The 10,738-nt window shown below is 42.6% G+C and overlaps 1 protein-coding gene across 2 annotated transcripts in view; it reads left to right on the top strand.

The window, feature by feature from the left end:
* Window positions 1-6,634: 6,634 nt before the first annotated feature.
* Window positions 6,635-10,738, top strand: part of Cwc22 (CWC22 spliceosome associated protein homolog) — a 44,660-nt gene continuing 40,556 nt past the window's right edge. The window contains exon 1 of one of the 2 annotated variants that reach the window (XM_040745682.1): window positions 6,635-6,764. The gene's annotated coding sequence lies outside the window, so the exon portion shown is untranslated. Of the gene's footprint in view, window positions 6,765-7,556; window positions 7,581-10,738 lie in introns of those variants that run through there. The other variant, XM_040745683.1, reaches the window with a different exon arrangement.

Below are 10,738 nucleotides of genomic sequence, written 5' to 3'. Positions count from 1 at the left end.
GAGGGAGAGGGAGCTGGGATTGACATGTGAAGCAAGCTTGTTTCTAACTTAAATTTAAAAAGGAGGAAAAAAAGAAAGTGCAATAGGAAGTATCAATAACAATATTAATCTACCATTGGAATTAGAGGTTGTTGAATTATGCAGTTAGAACTAGTCCACTTATTTTACATGCCTATATAGCTGGGCTATACATCATTTTCTTGGGCAGAGAGGCTGTGATTAGATAAAATTTTAAGAAGACACAGAGCTGTCTGTTCTGGTTGACCAAGATTCCTTTTGCTTAAGACAGCCAGGGAAACAGGAAAGAGTTTAACAGTTGCCAGTCTATGAATCAACTTGCCTCATTACCCAACAGTTGCTTGTTCAAAGAGACACAAATATGAAAAGTACTGATGACAGTCAGACTGAAAGGACTGATTATTAGCAATGACAGTGGTTTTTAGCAGAATTGAGCAGTGCTTTAATAAAGTCTAGTACCCCATGGTGGTAGATTCCACTCTTCTGTCTCACCTTCATTACAACTAAAATGTACTAACTCAAATATTTTAACAACCTCAAATAAACCATTAACAATGAACAAATATCTTGAACACAAAACTAATAGGAGACACACTTAGTGGTCATCTTGAATGTGTCATTCTAAAACCCAATTCAGTACTTAAAACTGCAGTGAAAGTGATTGCTATAATTACTCTTTAAAATATTAGGAAGTACAGAATGTGAAATAACTTGGATGGGTGGATAGTTTGTGAATGAATAGTATGATCAATGATCCACACAGTAGTTATATTTCTGTGATAAATACTATGACCAAAGTATCTTATAGAAGAATGGCTTTATTTGGGCTTATGGTCGCAGAGGAATAAGCGTCCAATGGAGCACAAAGTTGATTGCTCACATCTTCAAACTGCAATCAGGAAGCATAGAGAACTAACTGGGAATGGCATGTGGGTTTTGAAATCTCAAAGCCTTCCCCAGTGACTTCTTTCAGCAAGGTCACACCTCATAAACCTACCCAAATAGTGCCACCAACTGAGAACCAAGTATTCAAATGCCTAAGACTATGGGAGCATCTCATTCAAGACACCAAAAACACTCCTTGGTCCCCTCCCCACAGGCTCATGATTATATCATAATGCAAAATGGACTTAGTTCCACTCCAAAAGTCCCAATAATCTTTCAAGCTCAACACTGTTTAAAAGTCCAAAGTTTCTTCCGAGACTCCAGGACATCTCTTAATTATAACCCCCTATAAAATAAAAAAGCAAATTACATAATTCCAACATATAATGGCCTTGAGTTTAGGAAAAGGGAGAAATGGGAACAAAGTAAGGAAATACTACACCGAAGCAAGAACAAACAAATGTCAAATCCTGTAGCTTCATGTCCAATGTCAAAGGGCTCAGATGGCTCTGTTCCTCCAGCTTTTCTACTTGTAAGGTACATCTCTCTCTTAGAACAGTTCCATTTCCTGTGTGCAGCTCTCTTTGTCAGATATCCCACAACTTGCATCTCCATCATCTTTGGGGTTCCTACAAAATCTAGGCTTTATTTCTATAGCTTCACTTAATAGTTTCTCAAGGCCTTCATAAGGACTCTCCACCACACATTACCCATCTCAGCGGCTCTCTGAAACCATGAGGAAGTAATCCATGATTCTTTCTTATTCTATCTTTGGTAACCTTAAAGACAGCACAACCTAAAGCGACAGGCAGACAACAGTGACAAGTTCGGCGGCCCATTTGGGATAGACTTTTTTTTTCTTCGAGACAGGGTTACTCTGTATTGTTTTGGAGGCTGTTCTGGAACTTGCTCTGTAGATCAGGCTGGCCTCTAACTCACAGAGATCTGCCTGTATGCGCCACCAATGCCCAGCTCGGGATAAACTCTTGACCCTGATTGACATTCCAGCAGCATTTGCTTGTTGTTGCTAGACAAGAGCAGAAAACACCTTATACTCATTCATACATTGAAAGCTTATCTGAGTGGGGTCTTGCTCGAGATTTTCCCTGATGAAGGATGGATGTCCTTTTGTATGGTTGATGAATAAATGCTGATTGACCAGTAGCCAGTCAGGAAGCATAGGTGGAGCTACCAGAATAAGTGAATGCTTGGAAGATGAAGGCAGAGGGGAGATGCCATGTAACTGTCAGGGGAGCAAGAGGGCTGAGCATCACCAGTAAGCCAAGACAAAGTGGAGATAAATATATTAATAGAAATGGGTCAATAATTAAGAGAGAGATAGCCAAATAAGAAGCCTAAGTCATCAGCCAAGCTGTTTATAAATAATATAAGCCTCTGTGCATTTATTTTCTACTAAATTTGTAGGACTTGGTGTAACAGAAACTCGGACTACATTTACTCCCTTTATTCAAGGTAGATCATGTCTCTCTTTAATCTCCCTATCTCTTTCTCACAAGCCTTGGCTGCAACATCAAGCTCCCTGCCCCTTTCTTTCTCTTCAAACTACAATATTGTTTTTCTGTTGGCTTAGCAGCCACACCTGAATCTACTAATATTTTAATTATCACCTGCACCCCATGGTGTAGCACCTGGCTGCCGAGACTGGTCTGGAAGGATTTCTAGTCCCACCTGTACCTGTTTGGCTGCTCCTGCCAAATGTAGGTTTTAAATAAGTGTCTATCATTTTATTTACCAATAAAGACTCAGGAGTCAGATGTTGGGGTGAAAACCTGGTAGCTCAGAAAAGCTGAGAAGCAAACAGCTGACCTTCCTTTTTGGCCAGAGACCCAGCAAAACAAATCTCTACTCATCCCAAACCAAAAAGACCTGGAATCTCTAAGTTCCTCCCTACTCCTTCCTGTGCATCTCTCCATCCATATTCCTGGCTCCTCCATCTTCTATATGTCTAATTCTTGTCAACTAGCCACTGTCTTTACCCACTGATCCAAGGTTAATTTTATTAATACAGTCTCATTGTTTAACAATGTAATCAAATATCCCACAACACTACACAGTTTATATTTCCTTCTGTCCCATTTTCTCTTTTTAGTTGTAAACATGCATAATCACTGCTAATAATAACCATGTCACAAATTCAGTACTAGGCTGTCTTGAAATCTCCTCCATCAAAGAAATTAGTCTACTACTTTTCAATTTAGTCTCAGGCAAGTTGGACAGGGAAGAAAGCAGTCACACTCTGCCCCCACTGAGAATATCACAAGAACACTTCCAGGTCCAGTTGTTAATATTGTTCACCTCTGACACCTCCTGAGCTGGCCTCTGTTGTCTACATAGCTCTCAGTACTGCTGTCTTCTAAGCTTCTGCTAGGATGGACCATTAAGCTCCACTTTCAATGTTCAACCACCCTTCTATTTCAAAGTCCCAAAGTCTTCCACGGTTCTTGAAGCAACAGCATGGACAGGTCTGTCATAGTAACACTTCACTCCTTGGTACTAACTTCTGTCCTAGTCAGGCTTCTATTGCTGTGATTAAACACTATGACCAAAAGCAACTTGAGGTGAGAAGGGTTTATTTCTCTTAAGCTTCCACATTATAGTGCATCATCCAAGGAAGAAAAGCCAATTGAGGGATACTGCTTACTGGATTGCTGCCTCCGTGGCTTGCTCAGCATGCTTTCTTACACAGCACCGGACCATCTGACAGGGGTGCCATCACCCACAATAGATTGGCCATACACATAAATTATTAGTCAAGAAAATGCCCCACAGGCTTACCTACAGGCCAAACTTCTGAAGGTAATTTCTTCACTGAGGGTCCCTTTCTCCAAATGATCCTAGTAAATGAAAATAAAGGCATGACCTCCCCTCGGTATGGTTGAGGAGAAGGGTTTTATCATAGATATAGGGGAGAAAGCAGCCAGAGGCATCTGGAAGGATCCAGACTGAGCATTGCCAGCAGAATAGACCCAGCCATGAGAGGAGAGACAGAGAAGGGAGATTAACAGAGGAAGAGGAGAGAGAGAGAGGCCAAGGGTCCAAAGGAGTACATGGGAACCAAGAGAATATGTAGCCCAAATGGTGAAAAGAAGCACGGTCACAATCAAATTGAATCAAACCAAACTTTCGCAATGTAAATGGTTGAGTGCTTGATGTCTGGAACCCACTCATGATCCTCTGGATGCCAAAGGGCCTGGAGAGTCCCTTCTCTGGCTCAGCCATCCGCAGCACACACAGTTCATTTTACCAACCCACATCAGTTCTACTCCACAGCAGCTGTTGTCCCTGGTAACCATCCCATGCTGAGGAATATTCCTTTACACTGTGTGACTATATGCCACTGTGATGGGTTTAATAAACAAGCTGACTGGCCAATAGTTGAACAGGGTAAAGTTAGGTGGGAGAGCCAAAGTGAGAATGATGAGTTGAGGAAGGGAGTCAGAGGAGACACCAGCCAGCCACAGAGTAAACAGAATGTATAGAAAATGAGATAACAAGCCATATGCCACATGGCAAAGCATAGAGAAGAAATATGGGCTAATTAGAGTGTAAGAGTTAGCTAGTAACAAGCCTGAGCTATTGGCCAAGCATTTATAAATAAAATTAAGCCTCTGTGATTATTATTTAGCAGGAAAACTCCACCTATTGGCTGTACCTTCGCTAATGGCCTCCTGGTCTCTTCTTTGGGACTCTGACTCTTTTACATGCTGCCAAGTCTTAGGCCTGTCAATGACATTTCTTCACTGTAACTAAGGCTACAAATTCACGAATGGCCTTACCTAGTCTCTCACAGCACAGAGCCTCAATTACACCCTGTGGACCATTCACTATTTCAAAACCAGTAAGTAGCACATGGTAGTATCCTGTACTTTACCATTGTTTGCTGCCAGGGTGGGGATGCAGCCTTGACCTCCTCTGGATCACACATGTTGACTGTGAGAAAATACTACCAGAAGGGTTCACCCCAACGATGCTGTTCTCTTCTTTCTTTTTCTTGTCTTTTTCCTACACAGGGTTTCTCTGTGTAGCCTGTGGACCCTGGCTGTCCTGGAACTCACTCTGTACACCAGGGTGGCTGGCCTCAAACTCACAGAAATCAGCCTGCCTCTGCCTCCGAAATGCTGGGTCTAAAGGAGCGTACCACCTCTGCTTGGCTAATGCTGTTCTCTTCCTTACCAGTCCGAATTTCTCGTCTCCAGTTAACCAGCATCAATTATCCCAGCAAAGCAAAGATTTCACTTTAGTGGTGCAGGTCTCTTGTTAACCACAGTGTTTCTTCAGCCCTGGATGGCCAGAATCACAGGGGGCACATGGATTTAAGATGGCTAAGCTCAGTTGTCAACTTGATATTTGGAATCAACTAAAACCAAAGCTCCTGGACACTCCAGCAGGATTATTTTAATCAGATTATTTAAAAAAGAAAGCCTCACCCTTAATCCCCTGTACAGCTGGTGGCAGCCCACAGAAAACGGCAGGGAAGAGAAAAATTGTTTTTTGTTTGCTTGCCCTCATCCTCACTGGCAAGTTTGCCTTCCCTGTTGCTGCCAGCGTTAAATCCAACTTCTTCAGGGTTCCAACGCAGACTGAAAACCAGCAGCTCTCCAGGAGGCTTCCAGCACTCCAGCACCAAACTGGGAGTATGCACCAACATGTTGGATTTCATTTACTCATTCAACCGCCCTCCCCCATGGCTAAACAGACTTTTGGTAAAGCTTTTTGTCAAATTTTTACCTTTTGGTACCTTTGGGGGTGGGGTGAGAGGCGAGTTTCAAGAAAGAGTTTCTGTGTGTTAAGAGCTCTGCCTGTCCTGGATGAAAGACTTCTACACCTGGATAAGTCTCTCCACTGATGCAACAATCCAAATCAGACCAAATCAAACTGAATTAGAAAAAGCCCATATTTAATGGATACAATGTTCCTTGGTGGACTTCCAGCCCCTCAGAGAGGAGATAGAAAAAAATACTGGAAACCACAAGTCTATTATCTGGGGGGTAGTTTAAATACCCTGTGAGAGTGGTCTTGAGCATCTCTTGGGGAGGGGCCATCCTTTGGCAGGCTTTCTGAGATGCAACAGGGATTGGAGGATGATAGGGGAGGAGACTTGTGTTGAATTTCCACCATAATATTCCAGAAACTTTGGATATATGGATGTCAAGGGCTGGGGTAAAGTTTCTACCATAACAGTGGCACTTGCTTTGTAGATCAGGCTAGCCTCGAACTCACAGAGATCCACCTTCTTCTGCCTCCCAAGAGTGCTGGGATTAAAAGTGTGCGCCATTCCACCAAACTTGGGAACTCTACTCAATTTTAAGATCTTCATAGTAAGGCTCTATTCTATGGTAGAATACTTACCTAATATGTATCTTAAGGTTAAGCTTCAAAACTGCAAAAAAAGAAAGAAAGAGAGAAAGAAAACCTAACAGAAAGTGACTACTAAAAGCTACTTTTTATGGTAAAAAAAAAAAAAAAGATTAGAATAAGTCGCATGCCTGTAAACCTAACACAATCAAGTTTCTCTATTGTGAACGACTATCCACTACGAACTACAATTCCCATGAAGCACCGCGGTTATCTTTGGCAGGATATGGCTTCTCATTTCCGTCCGCGCTACCAGAGGATGCTGGACTTTGTAGTTCACATGAACTCCTATTTTTCTCACGGTATTGGTAAGGAGGAACAGCTGGATTGATTTGACTCTGGTGTTGCTATATGGTATTATCATTACTACTATAACATACTAAAGTTAATTTACTGCCAGATTTTTATGAATTTCTCGCTCTGTCTTAAGCCGGGAAGAGGAAGTGACGTACTTCCGGTGTGATGGCGGCATGGTGGCGCTTTAGGTAATTACCGAACTCTGGAGACTCCGGATAGTCAAGGAGCCAGAGTGGGGGCGGCGGGTGCCAGATCGGGTGTAGAGGACTGGGGCATGCGAGTGGGTGCTGGCCGGGTGGGCCTCGCTTTCAGCGCGTGGCTGCGCTGTCTCCACCGGCCGCCCGCGCGGTGCGGCGTGAGCGGCCTGGCCTGGCGCTGCTGGAGGGGAGCGCGCGAATGGGCTGTGCTCTGGGTTCTCGCGGGGGACACCTGTCCTGCGAGCTCCCGGGGTCAGTGTCCTCACAGTCCCGCTTGCTGAAGTCCCCTGCTCCTCAGTCAGCTGCCCAGGACCCAGGGCTGGCATTAAACTGTAGTAATGCGCTGTTTCATTCAATTTAATAGTTCACTGGCCAACCCTATTAACGTCTTCATTTCTGGTTCTTTCTCATTGACTTGATTGAACTTTTGTCATGTGACTTAGCCCTAGTGCTCCATGTTTCGCTTGGTGTGGGTTTTACCTCTTATCGGTAATCCTAACTGTAAAATACCCGTACTGTTCTTTAGTCCCAAACAGGTCTGCAGCCACTGCCCCTGGCAAGCTGCAGGACCCGTAGTACACGTTAGCAAGCAGCAGTGTGTGTACCAGTTATTTTCACCTGCTATAATTGCAAGGCAATTTTATCCATTGTATCCGCTAACGTTTATTTGAGGGAAGCGGAGGATGATTTGGGGAAGCCTGAATTGAGTTATTTTAAGCATGGTAAGCCGCTGGAGAGATGACCTGGAGGTTAAGAGCGCTTGCTGCTCTTGAAGAGGACCTGGGTTCGGTTCCAGGCACCCACAAGGTGAATCACAACCATTTGTAATGCCAGTTTCAGAGGCCCGAATAACTTTTTGCTGAGCTCTGCTGGCACCAGCCACTTGGGATGTGCACTGTATTTAATAGACTGCATTTTTGTCTCTCCCTAATATCTGTAAGTTGTTCATGACTGGCCTAGTCAGACTCAGTGAGGGCACAGCCTAGATCCAAAATGAAGTGGTTATTTGTTATCCAGCTGTTCTGTCAAATTTCCTTTGTTTTCTGTTTAAGTCTGAGATTACTAACATGAGAGGGTAGTGGAACACAAAGGCCTCTAGTATGGATTTCAACAACCCCTCAGGCTTGTTACACGTTTTCTTACATCTCTCAGGTGAACGTGGGAAAAGACATTTGGATGCTGACCACAGCGCAAACTTTGGAAGGATTTTCTTAAAAGTTAGCACATGGGTAAAGGAGTGGATTCAAACACAGCTTTGCTTTTGTGTTCTCATTAACCCTCATGAGCAGAAAGCAGAAAAGCAAGTATGGGGCTTCCTTCTCTAGGAAAAGCTTCAGTGGTTAAAGAATCAGCTGCGATGAGAGACCCAGAATGAACTGATAGTTCATCTGTGTTTGAACCTAACTCATTAGTGGCTTAAACTGCACAAAGCTCCATAATCTGATGAGTTCTCTGAAGCAGTTTATTGAGTAGTTTCCCTCTAGACCAGAGCTTCTGTGGCAGGTGGTAGTGCTGTGTGTCTAGAGGCTACGTTGTAAATTTTTCTATAGAGAGACCTCCTTTAAGCCAGACTGTGCTCTAGAAACAAACAAACAAAAACTTCTAATGATCAGAGAGGTCATTCCAGCCCATTCTCTGAGAGTTAGCAGAATATATTCAGCCCTACATTTAATTAGGAAAGCTGAGGACTAGATTTTGATTTGGGGAAGGGGAGGATACAAAATAGTATGAAGGTTAGATGAAGGCCTCTGCTACACACCTGTGTTTGTACCACCAGGGTTCAGTTTCCTCAGTGATGCCTGAAAGGGTACAACCCCTAATGGTGCTGACTTGATGCAGATTATGACAGACAGCTTGGTGGTTCCGAGAATAAGAGGTAGAGGAGTGTTCTTTATATGTTGTCAAACTAACTTGAGTCCTTTGTGGATCAAAGATAATGAAAAAACCACCCTCCCCTTTTCAAACTTGATTTTAGAATTGGAACCTGTTAAGTGTCGGGTACTGTCTATGATTGAGAATTTCAAAGGGATCAAAGATAATGAAAAAACCACCCTCCCCTTTTCAAACTTGATTTTAGAATTGGAACCTGTTAAGTGTCGGGTACTGTCTATGATTGAGAATTTCAAAGCTCTGCTGTATCCATAAAAAGTCATGGCTTAGCTTCATGGGTCTCTTATGGTCCATCTCATTTATGTTCAGTTTCTATATGTTCCATTTATTCTAGTGACTTTAAGTCACCAACCTTGTTTTTGTTTTTGTGTCTGTGAGACTGTATGCATATGGTCCCCTATCCAGAATGACCATTTTTCTTGGTAAATGGATAATTCTTACTTGTCCTTCAGTACTAGGCCTTAGTACCTCCTGCTTTCTGTACACCCCAGCCTTTTTCTTTTCCAGTAAATATGTCTGTGGTATAGCTACATCTAGATATTTCTTCTCTACCTTAAGGATAAGAACATTGACTTTTGATGTCTTGTATGTTGTATAATGTAAGTATCTCCCTCTCCACAGCCACAGTTTTTACCCGGAAGACTGTAACTGCTATAGCTTCATCATTTGGGGGTCTTGTATCATATATTTTTCAGTTGTTACAGCCTCAAAGAGAATCCCAAGTACAGGCTTGAGCAAATGAAGAAAACATCTGGTACATATTAGAAGCACTAAAGTGTTTTATTACAAGGGATGTATTATTGAGTATGGTGAGGATGAAGATGATCTTTTTAAATTTAGGCCTTTGGCCTTTGTTATCATGAAAATGGGTAAAAAACTGAGTTTAGTCAGTAGATCAAGAGAAATTGTAATGATACCCTAGCTCAAGAGTGAGCTGCCATGCTACTGCATAAAATTAAGCCCTATCTCCTGGTACATAAGCCATGAGCCAAGGATGTATGGGAAAGCAAGCCAAGAAGAAACAGGCTTATGAGAATGAATCTTAAGTTTCAGTGTTTGGGGGTGGGAGCAAGGAGGATGCCCCTTAGGCTTTGTTCTGTTCAATAGCACGACTGCTACTGAGAAATTATTTTCTGTTAAAAAATAATGTATAGTGAAACATGTAGAAATAGACAGAGACAAAGGTTTCTGTTTCCAGAACTTTTAAGGACTTCTGAAAATTGTGTGCTAATCCAAAACATGTCCTAATGGAATATGTATTTAATGTGAAAGCCTGACTCCCACATGGGCAGCTTTACAGAGACTTTCAAGGATACTGTTGCCCTCCATAAAAGGAAGGAAAGTTTAGTGTGCATAGGAACTTACACTTTAAAAGTGTTTACAGCCAGTGAGAAAAGACTGAGAAAACTTGTCAAACTCAGCCTGCCTCTGAAATGAAACTGGAGTGGTCTCATTAGAGACCTTCCCTAAACAGAAATTTCCACTGGCCTCCTGTACACAGGTAGCAGATGGGAGAATAGCATATTGGTTTCTTCTTCTAAGCGAATGAATAAAGTCAGGACTCATAACTGACTGGGAATGAAGAAAAATGAACTGTCACTTGGGAACATTTGTAGGAGACAAGCTAGAGGAAAAGCTGGTTTGAGATGGAGAGAAAGAAACAGTTCCAGTTTACACTGCCTTCATTTGGCAGACTGGTGGGAATCCACATAGAGGTTCCTCTGACTGACTGGAGCTCCATAGAGAAGATGTGGCTAGACTGAAGTTTCAGCTGATACTGTGGGGATGGAGGTGCTCTTGAGAGAGTATAGGGAGATGAAAGGTTAAGGTTAGTTACATGTTCTTATATACCGTATTCTGCAAAAGCTTCCAGGGTTGAGATTATAGTAATGAACACATGAAAGAATCAGTGAGCAGAAATATAACTTAGAGGCAGAGGCTGAGATGAGGGGTGATAGATATATCAGCTGAGGAGTGACAACTTGGAAGGGAAGGGAGAAGGACTCAGCAGTACCCCATATGCAGCAATTTCTGGTCAAAGTAGGGAGTTCTTTCTGGATTTTGCAGTAGGTCAT

Source organism: Mesocricetus auratus, unplaced genomic scaffold (assembly GCF_017639785.1).
Source record: "Mesocricetus auratus isolate SY011 unplaced genomic scaffold, BCM_Maur_2.0 Super-Scaffold_100004, whole genome shotgun sequence".
Classification (NCBI taxonomy): Eukaryota; Metazoa; Chordata; class Mammalia; order Rodentia; family Cricetidae; genus Mesocricetus; species Mesocricetus auratus.
Note: the sequence above shows the minus strand (reverse complement) of the source record. Positions and strands in the feature narration are given on the sequence as shown.